The following is a 19,550-nucleotide window of genomic DNA, read 5'->3' on the forward strand; positions in this document are numbered from 1 at the left end:
TCCACTAGGCTCAGGACCATATAGAAAAGCAATCTCCTTTAGGACATGGTTAAGAGAAGTCTTCTCTTGGAATGTGGTGCTAATGGCTTCCAACTGGTGTGTATGTGTGTTGAATATCACTTTGCATATGTTGACTAATGTGTGGTTTGCATGTAATGGTGGCAAATGCAAACACTAGTATGTAAAAAGGTGTGGTGAATATATAATCACTTCTGACAAATATATAAAAATTTGGGTTCTTTGATTGTTAGACATTCTCTGGAAGGTTCCTCAATAATGCTTGTTAACATTACCTGCAATAAAGGACAGGACCAGCTATTCTCTTGAACCAATTCTGAAGTCTGCATCTTCATTTTATATTTGAATGTTTAACTTTAAGACTAGCTGACTGAGGGATTTAGGAATGACATTTATTGGTGGCCCGTACTACGGGGATCTTTGGCTATGGCCACACGAATGTGCTATTGATGGTAATGTTTTACTTGTTGTTGTTTAGCCAGCTATCATTTAAAGAAAAAATTGGGAAGTGATATGTGAAAGAAGACTAGCTACATCATTACTGCTTGCCAGAATTAATTCACTGAGCCCAGGATATTGTTGGGAATTGCCTAAGATGAAAGCTATGACGGTGAAGAAAATAGGAGCGGTTTTAAATTGGAATGAGATGGCTAATTTTACCCCTAGACATTTGCAAAGATAAACATCTTCAGCAACATCGAGATTGGGAATAAGAGAATAAAGTTGAATGAATTACACATATTTAGTAAAGAGGAAAATTGTGGAAGCAAAGGAAAGTAATTGCTTAGGGGTGAATGTTGTTTAGTAGACGAGATAAGATAGTGGGGGTTGTTAGCTATACAACATTTTATCAGATAAAAACTATTAAGCAGCTGTATTATGTAGTGTTAGAGATGGAAGTTCTGAGTGGAACATCTTAAGATTATTTTAATATGTCCCTCTTAATTAGTGATATACATTATGTTAAAAGGTAGAAAATGTATTTCCAAAGTAAAATACTGTCCCTAGTATTTTAAAAATAAAATTGCAATTTCTTACACATCAATAGCTTAGTATCTGATTTCCCACGGGGGATGGCTACTAATTCAAGATAGCTAAATAGTGAAGGAAATTTTGAATAGACTACAAGCAGAGCATGGCTGTTGGAAATTTTATTTTATTAAAACAAACAAAATATATAATAACGAGGGACAGGTGTGGAAAATCAAACTAGGGACGGAGAAAACGAAACGGGGGGGGGGGGGGGGAGGAAAACAAAAAAAAAAACCAAACCAGAACCTGGGAGGGACTGATTATGATGGTGTCATTTTGACCCATGTTAGGCTCTGATGTCCCTTGATCTATGACCAGAACTAATGATTCATGGGGAGGGTATTCCCTTCTGCCTCACTTCCCGCGGTGTCACCTCCGGCTTCAGCAGTCTCATGAATGTACAGTATGGGTTCTTATACGGTGGAGCATGATGAGCTTTATGAAGTGTTTTTGTTCATTTATATTCACATTTTTTCACGTGCTTGTGTTAACACTAGCCCCAACAGTGTTGCTACACACAATATTACAGTTTGCCAGGAAGTATTGTAACGGCCCGAGTACCGCAGGACGAGGGCAGGAGGCACAGACATGGAAAACAACAATGGCTCCCACGACATAAACGGTGAGCATACATAACTAGCGTGAAAAGCAAACATACAGAGACAAACATACGGGGCAAAGACCAACAGCACTGCACACCACGGGTTTATATACACAAAGAAAAACGCCAACCGGTGCAGGTGTGGTTACAAATAAACAGATCCTCCCCCGGCACGTAGCGGGCCACACTACGTGAGTCGCGAGAGACGAGCGTTCCGTGACGGAACCACCCCACCAAGGGGCGCGGCTCCTAACGCGTCCTTCCTGGGAACACGACCCTCAGGCTGCCGTGTACACCTACACACAGCACGTAACAACCTTATACCCACCACATACTAGGCGGTCTAGAAGTCGCCCATAAGGGAGATCTCTCTTTAGGAGGGAGAAAGGCAGAGTCCGTGTCTCACTCAGGGATGTACGGTACGCTCCCAATAACACAATGACGCGCCTGTAAACATACAAAAGGTGCAGAAATACAGACGGAAGCGCCTTTACACCAACACATATGGCGCTGTACTGCAGCGCAGGCGCCGAATACGTGTCCTTTTGGCCTCGATGGAAACGCAGGGGTGCACCTCCGCCCCGGTTAAGGCCGTGCTCCTCCCCCAAATGGTCCTTCTTCCTACCGCTCTAGGAGCGTCCCAGAGACTGTCTGCCTCCGAGGCTTTGGGCGGACCTCTCCAGTCTCGCTGGCGATTCTACACAGGTGACAGAACTCGGGCTCCACCAAACCACCCTGTTCACGGTCCTCGATGCTCCTCGGCCTCCAAGAAATTCCCGGGGGTGTTCCCCTCCACCTCTGGAGTGGACGCAGACGTTGGTCGCGGTCCTCCCAAATATCCAGGGAACCTGGTGGCAGCGCGGGAGGTGCTTACGCACTTCCCGCTAGGAGTTCCGTCTTGCGCCAAGGGAGTCGCGTCCTGCGACGGTCGGTCTTTCTGTAACGGCCCGAGTGCCGCAAGGCGAGGGGCAGGACGCACAGACTCTTTTGACGTGGACAGACATTTATTAACATATAACGAAAACAACAATGGTACTCACCCATGACATAAACGGCGACCATCGACATACATATAACTAGCGTAAACAAAGACCTGTAGCGCTGTACTCCATGACACGGGTTTATATACACAGACAAAGCGCTAACCCGGTGCAGGTGTGCAGGCGTGGTTACAAATAAACAAAGCTCCTCCCACTGCAAGTAGCGGGACACACCACGTGACTTGCGAGAGTCGAGCGTTCCGTGACAAGTATATTACACATATTTGGATAAGTGTAATCATACCAACCCTACAAATAGACTCTATATGTGGTTAAACCCTCGTTAACACATTTGAAATGAATAGCATAAAATAGTAGATTGGTTTGTGACATAAAGTCACGAAAGAAGAGAAATTAAGTACTAAAAGAGTTCTAACATTGAATTAGACATTAATACAGTAAAACCTAAAGGAGTATAGAGTCTTTGTCCTTTTAGAATGATTTGCATACAGGGCAGAGGCCTCTAGTATTTAAAACGGTGGGGTGAATACATAATTAATTCTGACCAATCCATAAAAATATGGGTTCTTTGATACCTAAACTAAAGGTAAAAGCAAAAGAAACAACTGACCTATCAATACTGTGGCTACATTACTGGCAAAGATTTTGTCAGTATGGATTCATACAAAGTTACAACATGCAGACACTTCATCCAAATGCAGCACTTTGTGTTTTGTTTCTTCCCATTTGGTCAGGTCCCAAAAAAACAATATTTAGTCTAAGTAATTTTAACCTAGACATGAATTTTGAAATCATTTAACTTTCATTTTATCCAAATGAACTTACAATGGACTGAGTACAACTCAAGCAAGGGCTAAGGGCCTTGTTCAGGGGTCCAACAGTGGCAGTGGTGGGGCTAGCAACTTTCTGATTAGCAGTTAAGTGCCTCAATCTCTGAGCTACCACTGCCTGACTTTACTGAATTGTAGTATGTAATCTCTCTCACAAGAAGACCCAGCTGCTTGGTGACAGACACCCACCCACCATTAATCTCCACACTGGGGAATATGACAAATCTGCCACCATCTGTGTATACAAAATCTGGCCAATGATTAAAACCATTTCATCAGTGATGTGGCTGTTTGTATATTTGGAATTGCCACTGACCTTGGGGCAGAAAAGTAATTAGGTCAGCCTACTTGACAGTATGTGGAGATGTTCAATTTACAGACATCTAATTAAATGGCTGCAGAATTTACATTCAAAACATCAAAAAAAGCATAGCCCAATTTCTTGCATAAACAACTAATGATGGTGGGACCACTTTTGCTTGAGGCATTCACACATAATTTTGAAGCAGCCTTCAAGTGCCCTGTGGTCCATATCCACCTATATTGCTATGGCATATTGCAGTGTTGTCCTAATAAATTATTCTTTAAAACAACTATTTTATATTAGTTTTTTTTAATAACTTATAGAGCAAAGCTTTTGTTAAAGTGCTACCTTCTCTAATGTGTTTCTTTTCTTCTGCTTTATGGAAAGCTGTCATGTCATATTGTTTTAGGGTATCCAGCCTGTCGATTGTGGATGGCAGTCTGCAGAATGTGGACACAGTGCTTTTGGCACAGGTAACATGTCATGCTCTCTTTATTATGTCTGAGCCAGATTTGTCATTGTGACTCAAAATGACTTGTTCTGTGTCTTTGAGAAAATCTAGAAAGACAAATAAATAGTGACATTAAAATCATGTAAATGCTAGTTTTTACATTAATACACCCTTAATGACTTGAGTAGTGAATACCCTAATCTTGGGTCCTGTCTTACACTCTGACCCTGAGCCTCTTCACCACTGGTACCACTTCTTGTGAGTCTGCACTACTTTCAGACCTGACAAATTTACCATTTCTCTCCAGTAACATGGATTACTACATTTTTAACTGCTTATCAGATGAGATCTGTATTGTTTCACTTGTCCTCGAGATTCTTCTCCCCCTGAACTTGCTTAGTAAAGTAAATGCAGATTCTACAAACCATATCTGCAAAGCTGAAAACATTACACAGATATGATGTAACATTAATTTAGGAAACCTCTTTTTAAGAAACTGGATGTGCTTGGATGCAAAAGAAAAACTGCTCATCTCTGAACAGCCAAATATCAGAGCACCACTGGACACAGTCCTTCCATAGAGAAAACAGATGCTTTGTTTGGAGTAAATTCCGTCTGGAATTTACAGGCTGCTGATTATCTAACTAGCTAACTATTTTAGTTAATGCTAACTAAAACCTTATGTTGAAATGACTGTTAAATTAGCTAGGCTAGCTAGCTTGCTGAATTGATGAATTGCATTTAAATTAAATGCATATTCTGATATATTTTATATATTAGTCATAGGTAAAGTTTAATGTTATCAAACTATTTTTCGAGGATGCTTTAAAAACACTTTTGTTGTAGAGTGAAATTCTCAAACAGGCTGTTTAATATAGTTGCTCTCGGGACCAGTGATAAGCAGTATTGTGGAACAAAGCTAATTAGTGGTGGTCTAGTTTTCAGTGAACATATGAATTGCTAAAATAAGTGCTTTAGGAAAATAAGTTCACAGGGCTGAAAAAAAATTATTTTAACTGACTGTTTGCTAAGTAACAAGCAAGTTAGTCTAGCTAATTGTAAATATTAATTGAAACATCATAGTTGTGTTTGAAATAGCCTACTACTCACATACTGATTGGGCCCTGTATCAGTATGACATATGCAGTATGCAGTATAAAATTTTCTAGTACACGAAATATACCCTGATGACATACTACTCTGGCCAAATATTCCAGCACACAACCAGAGCTATCTTCATGGTGTACTGCATCCTGTCATGCAATGGTGGAATCAGTGGAATCTTCATATATGACATTGTAGTATGGTTTGTGTTTGTTGCATACTAGATACTGTACTGCATACTACTACAGGGACCAGTATACAGTATATACTGAGTGCAGTTTGCAGTATACAGTATGTAGTAGGCTATTTCAAACATAGCACATGTTTTACTTAGCGATAACTTCAACAGTTAGTTAGGTAATTTGCTAACTTCACATAATGTTCAAACCATTGCAGCTGAATACTGTTGGACATTCCATCACTTCCTCCTTGGCAATTTTGGCAGCACCTTCCCAGGTGCACGTTACTGATTACGATACAGTGGCGTAATTCCACAGCTGTGCTCAATGATAAATAATGTTTTCCCTTGAAGATATCCATCAAATGTTTTGAGGAGAGCTGTGTGTTCACATATCACTTCTGCTGTTTTCTTTGTTGAGTAAAACTGGTCCCAAAAAAACTTGCTGCTGCACCATAACAATTTGCTAGGAACCATAGCCACTTTGCTAGGAAAACCTGGTGCATCACAGAAACCTATGTAGGTCAAAAAAGAGCACAAGCAGGAAACACATTTGATATGAATAGTATCAATTCTGCAGGAAATGAGTATTTAACCATTTCAAAATGTTCAGTATTGATATATACTGATATATCAGTTTCAACCACATTAACAAAGTCAAGTGCAACAGTCATGAGAACATACTTTTGAGCATTTAAAATTCAGTAAAATATGATTCAAAATTGGATTTGTTGGAATAATGAGCAAAGCAGTACAACTGTATTTCTGTTTAAATCAATTTTAACATTTGAAATGGAAGGTATTGTTTCTTGTTCCTAGTATTTTGTTTTCCTGTACAGTCTTGTTTTTCCAAATCTGTATTCCCAGTCATGTTTTCCAGATATGTTTTCTGGTTTTGTATCTCAGACTTACTGCTTTGCAATCCTGGCCTATTCTATCAACAAAGATATTGGAAATACTACCAATAAAGAGTGTTCACTGTCAAATTTGCATCCTGCCTTGCTTCACCTTTCAGTACCACATCAAAAGCTCTAAAAAAAAAACTAAAGAGAACTGTATAATGATGAAGCTATGCCACCTATGCTTTATAATTTGAATTAAGGGATTCCCAGGCACATGTGTACCACATGTGTGCCACAGGCAAGACAAATGGTTAGCTTTTCTTGAGAGGGAGGTATACACCTTTGAGAAAAGAAATCAGCAAAAGATTTATGAGGGTTCAGGTGAAGGTTTTCATGGTCATACAGGAGGGTTTGCTGGTGAAGGTCCCACTTAAAGAGGAGGAGAAGGTGAGAACACAGTTGTTTCTGGAGATGGTGGAGTAGACACAGGTATCTTATGCGGTACGATTAAAGCATGGGGTGATGTTTCTGGGCACTGGGAGATGGTTGTGGAGTGGATCTCTGTTAGGAAAGGCTGCAGTACTCTCTTTGCTATCATTCCCTCAATTGGCAATCAAACACCTATTCTGTTAGTATCTTTACCAAATCTGCTATATTATGGCCAGCCTTGTGAAGTTGGTAGGGCTGGACCTACAGCAGGTGAACCTGTGGCCACTGTGGGAGGATTCAGTGATATTGCACTAGTAATATTGGAAAAGGAATATGAAAATGAATATGCTCTTCCTTTGTGCCACCTTAATCAGGTCCAGGTGTGACTCATGTCCATCAAAAACCAACAGGAGAGGCCATTTCTATATGCTATTCTATGAGGCTGACTGAGCAGGGAGTGCAGAATTTAGGTGAACTAGTTAGTACTTACACTGCTAGAGCACTGCTCACGTACCTCTTGTAGTTGTCTCTGAATGGGAATGTTGAGTTACTTAATGTAAACCCAGGTTTTTTGATGAGAACATAATGAAGTGTTTCACTATGGGAATCACCTTCGGTATGACCAACTGAAGCTCCAATGGCACCATGTCTTATTAGGACAGACAGGTCTACAACCTGTGACCCAGCTCCACCCCTGCCCTTATAGCTATGGTAGACATACCAGATTAGGTTATTCTAGAGAGAATTCATCCCATACCTGTGTATGGAGGGAAGTCAAATGTATTTATATAGCACTTTTTAGAACAGCTGTTGTCTTAAAGCAGCTTTAAAAATGTCTGAGTCCAAGTCCCCCAGTGAGCAAGCTAAGGGAGACAATGGTACAGAAAAACTCCATAAAGCATGAGGAAGAAACCTTGAGAGGAACCAAGACTCAAAGGGGGAGCCCATCCTCCTCAGGCAAACAACAGACACTGCAAAAGCACGTTGACTTTCTCAGGAAGACAACTCCTAAAATCTTCTAAAATAATAAACAAAAGAAACATTTGCTCGCTTCACACCATTGATTAAAAAGCGTGTTTTTCTCTTTAGCAGCGTCCATGTATATTTCACTGGCTGATTTCATGTGGGCTGTAAAATTCTGGTGACTACTTCCAAAGCCTTACCTACAAGTCTACTTTGGAGCAGCAAAGTCCAAACAGGAAATGGTCACTTTAATGAGACAGCAATACACTCAAATCACCCAGAATTCTGGATGTTTTTCCTTGATCACAGTGTGAATCCACATAAGAATGGGAAAATCGAGCAATCTGAGCAACTTTAGTCGAGGCATGGTCATCGGTGCGAGCCTAGCCGGGACCAGTATACAAAAAAAGCTGCCAACCTTATGGGGTTTTCTCCTTCAATGGTGTCAAGAGTAGACCAGGAATGGTGTGATCAAGGAAAAAGATCCAGTGAAATGGGACACTGCGGACCTAAACAACTTGAGGATAAAAGTGGTCAGAGAAGGATGTGAAGAATCGCAGTGGAAAAACATCACCGGATCAGATGATTCCAGATTTCTGTTGCATCATACATATGAGGGGGTCAGATTTTGATGCAAACAGCATGAATTGATGTGTCAGTTAACAACAGTTAAAGCTGGTGGAGGTGGAGTAATAGTGTGGTGGATGTTTTCTTGGCGGACCCTGGGTCCTGTGGTTCCTTAATTTTTCCCACATTCCAGTAATTTTATTAAGTACACTCAAATAGAAAATAAAGATGCAGACTCAAGAACTAATTGAAGAGAATAGCAGGTCCCGTGTTTATTTGCAGTTCAATATAACGTACAAATGAGGCATTGTCCAGAGAATGTCTAACAGTCACACAAAGAACACTTTTATAATTTTTATACAGTTTTCAGAAGTGATTATGTAATCACCCCACCTTCTTTATGTACTAGTGTTTGAAATCTCCACCACTGGCAGAAGGACAATTTCAGTAGAACAATGCACATTGCTACAAGGGTATAGTCATAGATTGGTTTCAGGAACATGACTGTGCCTTGCAGTGCCCAGATCGTAATCCTATACAAGGCTGTTCAGAGCATCATCAGTACCTCCATCTAATTTGTGGCAATTGCAAGAAGCTATCCTCTCCACATGGGCCAAGATTACTGCAGAATGATTTCAACATCTAGTGGAATCTATGTCATGACAAGTTGCTATGGTTCTGAAAGCCAAAGCAGATCTTGCACTTAATTAATGGAAAAATCTTTTACATGGTGTGTATTTTTCAACTCTGTCTTTGTCACTTAGCCTCGGACCTATCCTAGCACAGGGATAACATGGAGACGAGAAAGCACTTTTGTAAGTTCATTTGGACAAGAACAGCTGCTGTTACGTGGTACTGTATACTGTAAATGGAAATATGACCAGGATTACTACTATTTCAACAACTAATTTTGAATTTAATTTGCTAATGGTGATGAACGATATTACATTTGCAAAGCAGAACTAGCATACAGAGAGAAGCATTGGGTTAAACTGTAAAGAATTTGGTACTATGAATATTGAATATGAAAAATGAGAGATTGGTTATTTACACAGATTATTTAAAAGATGCCAAGCAGGATCCAAAAGATGCTACACAGAAACCTCTCATCTACTTGGAAGTTAGAAGTTCATTAAATTTATATACCATTACTATATGAATGCTAGAAACATTGGGAAACCTTTTGTTTATTGTAAAACATTTAGAATAGAACAGGTAAATGTAATCAAGCTACCTCATTACATTATGGATAAAATATACCCAAAGTGCTTTAAATCTATGGGGAAATACAGCTGAACAAGTTCATCTCTGTCACTCACAGTAACCAAGCAATTAAGGTACAAGATTCAAAATCCATATCAAACAGAGATTATTAAACTTGTCATTATGCTTTAATGAAAAACAGTGTAACCAGAGAAACTAAAACATTATTCATTTAATTTGTCCGAGGGAAGCTTTTAATTAATATGAATGAAAACAAACTCTTGTTCTTGACAACTAATTAAAATAATGGAGCCCCCCCCCCCTTGTTTTTTAATGTGTGTATTTATATCCTCATTCATACATTGTTTCTTGATTTCATCTTTAGAAATCCTGAGCTGAGCTGAGTAAGTCCATGTCTGTATTTTAGAACAAAATTCAGTTTCTGTTCAATCAACTGTTTCATTTTGCCTTTTCCACATATATGTTTCCCCATAGGTTTAAATGTATTCATGTTTTGATAGATTTAACTTTAAAAACCACTTCAAACTGATGGACTAACATAAAAATACCACATTAAATGCAGTGTTATTTCTTCTCTAGTTTGTATACAGTTGCTGATTTCCACTACAATTAACACAACAGAGCCAGTAACGTTTCTCATGTTTTTTTTTGTTTTGTGCAAAAGTATATTTTTATTTCTGCTGCTGTAACAAGACGTGCTTTTGCTAGTTACGGCTGTTCATAGGTACTTAGCTATCTGTTGTCCTTTACACTACACATTAATAATGGGTTTGGGTTTTTTTACTCATATTTCCAGCATGGGTCTTTGGATGATTCATGCCTTTCCCTGTCTTAATTTTAGCAATGCCACTACTCTTCTGTGGGCCCAACATAGTTAAACATATCTTCTGTGATCATACCTCAGTTACAAAGAACAACATAACTGCACTAAACCTGGCTTTATTTAACATTACTGGTACTTTCCTATCATACATCAGCATTGGGAAAACAATGAAAACCAGCAAAGGTCTGGGTACTTGTAGTGCCCACCTGATCGGGGCCTGTGTTTCTTATGCCTCAGCCTCTTGTGTGTACATCTCTTACCTCGTGTCCATGTTTAACCAAGAAATACGTTTGGTTTCACTTTGCTTTAGTCAGTACTGACACCCCTGCTGAACCCCTCAATTTACATATTAAGGAATAAAAGAACTGCAGGGTGGAGTAGAGTGGGCCTTCACCATGTGCAGCATCATGGCCTACACTGACAGGAAAACTACACCTTTGGTTTCAGAATAAAATTAGTATTACCAGTGTATAGCTTTTACAATGTTCTCCAGTGTCTCCGTAACACTGGTCCATCAGTGCTAGACCTGATTTGAACTGGACCAGTCCTAAGCAATGTTGATTGTCTTTAAGAATTCTTTAAGTGTGTCAGGAAGAGCCATTTCAAAAAGATTTGCAACTTCGAACCATCTCAAACCATATTTTCCTTCCTATCCTAATAATACATTTGGTCGGATCAAATCAGATGTACTTGCATAGTCTGCTACTACTTGTACATGGAAATTCAGTTTATATGTTAAAGCACAATGTTTCTCACAAATATACCACAGACAGTGAGTAAGCAACAATTCTGTTTGAAGTAATAGGTTGAACTTCAGAGAGTAATGCCTAAACTCTGAGTGGTAAATCTTTATTTTAGGAGGTTTGGAGAATATATCAAACTTGAGGCTGCTATTTTGTCCTAGTCAGTCAAATAACTGGACATATATCTCCCAAATTGACATTTAGAGGTCAGTACTATCATTAAAACATGTTGTACTAGTGGATTTAACTTTCAGTCCATTCAGCTACAACAGTTTTACTTGTCCAGACCATGACAATCATAGTACATGGTACACATATAAATTTAAAAAGGAAAATGTTTGATTTTTACTTTCCATCTTTTATCATTTTCTATTTCAATATCTTTTAGTACCTTGTAAAGTCTATATTAAACAAAACTCAATATTTGAAAACGTGTTTGTTTTCTATCACAGCAACATCTGAAGTTTTAGATGGTTACAAAGGCATGCGAATCGAATTAAATACTCAAACATTTCTAAAGAAATAGAAAAATAAAAATGAATCTCATAATATTATATTTTACTTTATTATATTTTACAAATATTATACTTATGCTTTACCACATTGCAATATCTGAATGTGTAAGGCATTGATTTAATATTTCATTTTTCAAATGTTTCTATGATATTTCTCAGCTCTGTTTTGTGCATCCTGCAGCGCTTTATTATTTAAGCAGCTGTGCCTGTGATTCATGAGGATCACCACCAGAGGTCCTCATCTGCAAAGTTCTGACTTGCCCACAAATTCTGACTTGTAACTCATCACTCATCACCTTATTACAAACAACTTTTACACACACACACACACACACACACACACACACACACACACACACACACACACACACACACACACACACACCCTCTTACGATGTCTCATACAGCCTCATACAATCTGAGATGTTCAGGTAGGCAATCCATTCTGAAGGTCATTTGCAATGCTTATGCAATCAAGCATGGTAATGCCAGCCTGCAGACTACAGCCCTGCCATGTCCACAAAGAGGAGCGAATTCACCCCAAGTCATCAAAAACCTCCAGGCTGTGGGGCATTACCCCTTCTTCATGTATCCAGTGATTCTCAACATTCAGCACCAAGGCCAGCAGATGACCTTTAACTTCCCCAAACAGACCAAGAGGTTTTTGCACACATTGATCAAAAGTTAGTCCCAACACTGATAATAGGATTTTCTTGTGGGGTCTTTGCTTGTCGCATACCGCAAAATAAAACACACTGACTGATAAATGGTGTTGATGTTATTCCCAAAATCGAATGTTGTGATTTATCATACTGATATTTACATTTCTTATACTTAGATTGGCTATCTGCAGAGGACTGGAGTAGCATAATTGTTTTAGGGGACTCTGTGAGCAGACTTGTTTGGTATCTACAGTTACAGTTGCGTGTGAGACTGTGATCATGTTTAGCAAAACTTGTAGGAGCACAGCATCCTTGTGATTCCTTTTTTTTAAAAAAAATTAATCCTCCTGGAAGACAGTATTTATGTTTTGTGGTAATAGACACACAGAAAGATTACAGTGGTAGACAATTACATTTTTGGTATTTTGGATTCTTCTAAATATCATTTGAATGTATTTGAATATGGCTGTCTGAGTATTTTGACCCATTGATTTATATGCCCTTCTTGAAATGTTCATGGACTGAATACCCCCAAAAAAAGAACTAGATAAGTAGAATTCCTGTATTGCAAAGCTTTCCTTTAGATCAAATTCAGCAGTCTTATTTAAAGAACTCTGATGTTCTTTGATTTTGAAACAGACACTTTAAGATTTTGGTGCATTCTTGCGGCTCCAACAAAAATAAGGTAGTAGTTACATAAAAACTTAATTTTTTAGTGATGATTTCAGCCAATTTGTCTTACCAGTTATCACTTTATGCCAGGTTAGAACAGCAGTAGCTGTTATGATAATGCTCCTGACGTTCTTCCCAAGATACATGATAAAATTTTAGGTACGTCAGAACTATTTATTTATTTATTTATTTATTTTGGTAGCAGGCTATTTTGATTAATCCATAAACAATCTCGACAGAACATTCATTAATTAGAGTCAACCAATGTCAGGTAAAGCTCTCAGGGATTATTCTTGATTTAACCCTCGTAGATATATGTCATGTTCACAATACACGTAGGAGGGAATACATTTTTCTCAGATATACACAAATTCTTTTTTCATATTGACTTTCTTTTTAAAATTCCATCCTTTTTTAAATCAGCCCAAGCAGATATGGTTCCCCTATTGCTCTATGATCATACCCTTCTGGTTACACACAAGAACCACAAAATGGCCCTTACATTTTTCATTATTGCTAAATGGTATCTTTCTATCTTTCTATGGGGCAGTAGTAGGACAGTGGTTAAAGTATTCAATAAGAACTCAGAAGGTTGCCAACTCATGCCTCAGCCCTGCCACATGTTGGGCCGCTGAGCAAGCCTTTAATCCTCAATTACATAAATTGTATTCAGTCACAACTGTAAATCACTTTGGATGAAAGCGTCGGCAAAATGTCATAATGTAATGTTAATTAACTTGTTTCCAATGCTTCAAAACTCCCATTCTCCAAATGTGTCAGGACACATTTTAATCTTGATGTTTACTACTAGGCTGACAAAATGATAGTTGAAAACTAAACGTCACAAAATAAGATAAAATCAAATGCATAAATTTCAAATGGTTAGGAGCATGTGGAAATGAATTTTTTAGGATAGATTCAATTGTATCTCTAAACACAACCCTAACTCTAACCCTACACTGTGTGCTCAATTATTAGGCAAGAGAGTATTTTGACCATATCATCATATTTATGCATATTTTTACAACTCCAAGCTGTATACACTTGAATGCTTATTGGATTTAAGCATATCAGGTGATGTGTATTTGTGTAATGAGGGAGGGTGTGATCTATAGAGATCAACCCTATATCAAGGTGTGCAAAATTATTGGGAAGCTTCTTTTCCTTAGGCAAAATTAGTCAAAAAAGAGATTTAACTGACTGTGAAAAGTCAAAAATAGTAAAAAGTCTTTCAGAGGGATGCAGCAGTCTAAAATATTGCTAAGATATTGGGGCGTGATCACTGAACCATCAAATGTTTTGTTGCAAATAGTCAACAGGGTCACAAGAAATGTGTTGAGAAAAAACCCCCACACATTTACTGCAAAGATTTGAAAAAAATCAAACGTGAAGCGACCAGGAACCCATTATCCTCTAGTGCTGTCATATTCTAGAACTTCAACCTACATGGAGTGCTCAGAAATACCAAGTGTTCAGTACTCAGAGACATGGCCAAGGTAAGGATGGCTGAAACCCGACCACCACTGAACAAGACACATAAGGTGAAATGTCAAGACTGGGCCAAGAAATATCTGAAGACAGATTTTTCACTGGTTTTATGGACTGATGAGATGAGAGTGACTCTTGACAGACCAGATGGATGGGCAAGGTGGAGGTGGGGTACTGCTATAGGCTGGTATTATTAAATATTACCTCGTTGGAAGGTCAACTCCCAAATCCACTGCCAGTTTTTAGAAGACACTTTGTTCAAGCCATGGTACAGGAAAAAGTCTGCATCTTTCAATAAGACCATGATTTTTAAGCAGAACAATGCTCCATCGTATTCATCGAAGGACTCCACAATGTTGCTAACCAGTAAAGGCCTTTAAAGATGAAAGAATAATGACATGGCCCCCTTCCTCATCTGACCTAAACCCTATTGAGAACTTGTGGGAGATTTATGGTGAAGGAAAACAGTACAGCTCTCTGAACAGTGTCTGGGAGGCTGTGGTAGCTGCTGCACAAAAAGTTGGCCAACGGATTAAGAAACTGACAGACTACATGAATAGAAGGCTTATGACAGTTATTGAAAAGAAAGGTGGCTATATTGGTCACTTTTTTTAAATTTCAGAAAATTTTATTTATAAATTTTTAGTTGTCTGATTTATTATTCTCACTTTAACAGATGACAATGAACAAGTTAAATGGAAGAAAAAAATAATTTAGTTGCATAATAATTCTACACACAAATAGTTGCCCAATAATTATGCATGCACAGATATTCTCCTAAGAAAGCCAAAACGTCACTCTTACTTTCTTAATTATTCAGGCTTGAGGTTTATTAACATTTTGGATTGACTGAGAGCACTGTAGTTGGTCAATAATAAAATGAATCCTCAAAAATACAATTTGCTTAATAATTGTGCACACAGTGCAGAATAGAAGAAAACAGGAGATGACAGAGCAAATTGTTTGGTCAGAAGGTTTAGTTTTATGATTTTTTTGCCAAATCTTTAATTCTCCCATTCAGAAATTGCATCAATACACATTTTTATCTCACAGGATATTGGTAGTCAGATATAATGGTGGTTACTAATTGAAAACGGACTTACCGGCTGCTATGAACACACAGTTACGACCCTATATTTGGGTAGGGCAAAAATGACTACAGATAAAATCACATGCCTGACATGTGGCAATGAAACTTTTAGTATAGAGTTTTATGAAGTTGCTACCAATGCTTTAATTCTCCAAATATCAAATGGTGTCAGTGAACACTATAATTTTGCTGTTTACCACAAGGTAGACAAAATGGTTGTTGCTCATTGAAAGCAATACTGACTGTATACAGTAAAAAAGGTAGTTAACCTGTATTTGGGTATGGCAACTGGACTTCAAAAATAAGTACAGATAAAATCAAATGCAAAATTTGAATGACTAAGAGCATGTGAAGGGCATGTGGCACAGAATTTTTAAGAATAGGTTCAATTGTACCTCTAACAACATCCCTAACCCTAATCCTAATATTAGAATAGATGAAAACAGGACAAGAAAAATATATTTTTAACAATTCATATGTGGCTCCTAGAGAAAGGAAAAAAATATAAAATGAAATATAAAAAACACATAACTGACAACTGACAATAAAGTAAATGGTATTAATATAATAGTAAAATAAATGGGTACATTTTGTTTGAAATACAGTGAGTAAAACATGCAGTTTTTCAGGCCTTGGAATGTCAAGAGCTGTATTGCATAAAGAAAATATTGTAAAGCTCTCAAAAAAGATTTATGTTATATAGAAAAGCTGAGCAGACTCTCCTATATGATAGCAAAGCAAATTAATTCAATGACAGTTGGAAAGCAATATCTTTGTAATAGGAGATTATTCCATTTTTGCCAGACTTTGTCTTCTAGCACATGGCACAATACACAAAGCAGTTCCTTAACTAAATAGTTACGTTTAGTTATTTGTATCAAAATATTTGTATTCAAGTACCTCCCTTAACTTATCTCATTTAATTTGCCTTGACTTTGAATTTACCAGCACCACGATAATCTACAGAACACTGGAGTGTTTCTGGAATGTTTAAAGCAGAAATCTAGAGCTACAAGCCTCAGTCGAGTTTCTTATGCACAGCAGATAAATCGCACCTCTCTGAGCTCTGAAAAAATCAGTTATTTTTTTTCTGATGGACATCTGGAAATTATTCCCATGTTTTACAACACTGGCTTCGGCCTGATCGCGCCACTTCTGCGGCATTTATCGCAGACTGCGGACCACTCACGGGCATGCCATTCACGAAGCTGATCGTCTAATGATGTAAGAAAAAAAACGTTTTTAATATAAAAATATATCAGAATTATTTTTGAATCACACCAAGCAAATTTTTTTTCAGGACCCAATGTTGTTATGGGAGGATCGCAGGAGGATATAGCTAGGTGTCTTACAGGTGTCAGCCGAAATGTAAGCTACTTTAGCTAACCCTAAATCAATATAGCACCTCTGTTGTGTTACTATTAACTGAGAGAAAGTTCCTCAACTATCCAGTGTCTGAAATCCTTTATGCATTCGTCAGTAATACTAAGATGAAACATGTCCTCTGGTTTTGCTAAGACATATAGCTTAGCTTGCTGAGTGTCCTCAGCATAGATACTTCAAGTATCTGGTTCTGATTCAGCTATGAGTTTAGCTGCTGAGCTACAGCTTTTTCTAGGATCTTGGAAATAAATGGAAGGTTTGAGATCGACCTGTAGTTTTATAAGTGGTCTGATTACTGCTAATTTGAATGATTTAAGAACGTAGCCAAGGTTCAAGGAGGAGTTTATTTAATTTAGTAAAGGTTTAATTACTTCAGGTAGGATTTCCTTAAGAAAGTCTGTGGGCAGTGAATTGCTTATTTTTCATTTTTTCATCTATTTTTCTCTTTATATTGCTATTGTGACCATTGTCGACCAGAGGAGGATGGGCACCCCCTTTGAGTCTTGGTTACTCTCGAGGTTTCTTCCTCATACTATAGGGAGTTTTTCCTTGCCACTGTCACCCTTGGCTTGCTCACTGGGGCCTTGGACTTAGACATTTGTAAAGCTGCAACATCTGTTATAAAAAAATGCTATATAAATACATTCTGATCATTTTGATTGATTTTCCAAAGTTGTAAACTGCAGTTTTGTTTGTCGAGGGTAGGCTGTATGTTCTCAGTATGGTTAGGGGCTCCAGGATGCAACTGTCCTGTTTAATAATCCAGTTTAGCCATGATGTAAATGCAGTATTTAACTTTAATATCACTTTTAGTATAACTCTTGAATAGAGGAGGTGAATAGCAGTAGTAGAGTGTGGGTTTCGGCTGATTATCAATTGTAAAGATTCCCTTATTATAGGAGCTACAAGGAGATTTCTGCTGAAATACAGGGAGGAATCTGTTTGTGGTGGTATAACATTAAAGCTGGCTAACTACATTGTGTAATTCTGTTCCAATTTCCAATTTCCCCTAAGCATGAATCTAGCCCAGTGACAGAATGCATGTACTGCCTTTGCGAGGAGACAGTTGTAGATGTGCCTCTTCAGGCTTACATGGTAACTTCATTATACTTTCCTGATCTGATGCCTGGCAATGCATTATACTTTTTTGAATGTATTTATGCTGCATTTCTCAACATTTGATCATGATTGACAGCAAATCTTCTATGACATCTCACACACTTTCATGCAAGAGTGGGAGTGTGGAGAGGAGGATGCTTCCGATTGGTGGAAGAAACAACTTTTTATTCACCTGCTGACTTTGAGATACCGTAAGTCTTTGAGATAATTCAGCATCTCAAGCTGGATGTAGATGTACATTATGACTTTTTTTGTTGTTTACCTAATTTGGAGACTATATAGATGTACTGTTTGCTTTTTTTCTCTGTCCATTGTCACAGGAGAATTAATAGTACTTTTCTTCAGAGGAGTGGGAGGTGACATTGATCAGCTAAGGAGTATCTCCACATTTGAATATCTCCTCATATATGGGCAGTAAAGTATGGACTGAGAAATAGACAAATTCCCTTTTCATCCCGCTTTTCAGCCACCATCTTGAAGAAAGCAAGGTAGTGGACGTTGCGCTAAAGCTGCACACCCTTCGCAAGATGTTAGTGTTTAGTCACCCAGTTTCTCTAACTAGCTTCTTTAACTGCACATGCTGAGTCTACTCTGACTTATGCTGTGTGTCATCTGGTCCTCAGATGGTGTTTTCCAGTGCCCTCACCCAGAACCTAATGTATGTGGCTGGGAAGAAGCTTCTTAGGCATCTGACAGCATCCAACAAGCAGGTAACTGCTCACCTCACCCATTTAACTAAGAGAGTTTCAGCATTCACAGTGAACAAAGTATCATGGGCTGACACGGTGCCTCATCTTTGCAGAGAATGTAGTTGGTTTTCAACAGGCCTATGACTCACTGATTAATTTCTTGAGAGGGCCTTCAAATCGGGATTCAATCAAGGTGGAATTGTTCGAGGCCTAAATGAGTCTGGAGATCATTAAACATAAATGTTTCAGTTTAAAAATTTTAATTGCATTTTTGTCCCATTACTTTCTGTCCAGTTGCACCACCTCAACGTCCTGGGCATGCTCTGCGAGCTCATTGGGTTTCGCTGCTTTCTCAGTGATTCAGCTCCTGTAGTTGTAAGTGTATTATAAAGAACTGAATACTTACTGGAATCTTGCTTCAGAGCAGAATATGGTCCTCATTGGATGTTTTGTCATTTCCCTTGCTCAGGGTTATAATGGCATCTTAAGATCCAGTCCTAATCCAAGATGCCGTGACGGTATTGTTGAGGAGTTTATTATCCTTACTTCCCAGAAGTCGGAAGGAGGATTCTGTCTGTTCTCATCATCATGGGTGAGATTTGATTCCCTTCTTTGTATCTTTGTGATATAGCACTGTAAATAGGTGTGTGTGTGTGTGTGTGTGTGTGTGTGTGTGTGTGTGTGTGTGTGTGTGTCAACAGGACCAACTTTATTGTGCTCCTTGAAGACCTTTACGGCTTTACAGCTGCTTTAGCCGCCGTGGTCCAGGGCCTTCTGAAGGAGTATGTGCAGCTGATGTTGGAGGCCATGAAGAGCATCTAA

At 38.4% G+C, this 19,550-nt stretch overlaps 1 long non-coding RNA gene and 1 pseudogene across 1 annotated transcript; one reads left to right on the plus strand and one right to left on the minus strand.

Annotated features, from left to right (window-relative positions):
• Positions 1-1,158: 1,158 nt before the first annotated feature.
• LOC145659032 (uncharacterized) lies at positions 1,159-2,801 on the minus strand. The gene is made up of 2 exons (XR_014125004.1): positions 2,692-2,801; positions 1,159-2,588 (listed from the first exon to the last, which is right to left on the minus strand). It is a non-coding gene; the product is annotated as an uncharacterized LOC145659032 (long non-coding RNA).
• A 3,929-nt stretch (positions 2,802-6,730) lies between these two features.
• LOC145658956 (olfactory receptor 6C75-like) lies at positions 6,731-19,550 on the plus strand (annotated as a pseudogene).

Source organism: Electrophorus electricus, chromosome 8 (assembly GCF_041902795.1).
Source record: "Electrophorus electricus isolate QZ-2024a chromosome 8, ASM4190279v1, whole genome shotgun sequence".
NCBI classification, from domain to species: domain Eukaryota; kingdom Metazoa; phylum Chordata; class Actinopteri; order Gymnotiformes; family Gymnotidae; genus Electrophorus; species Electrophorus electricus.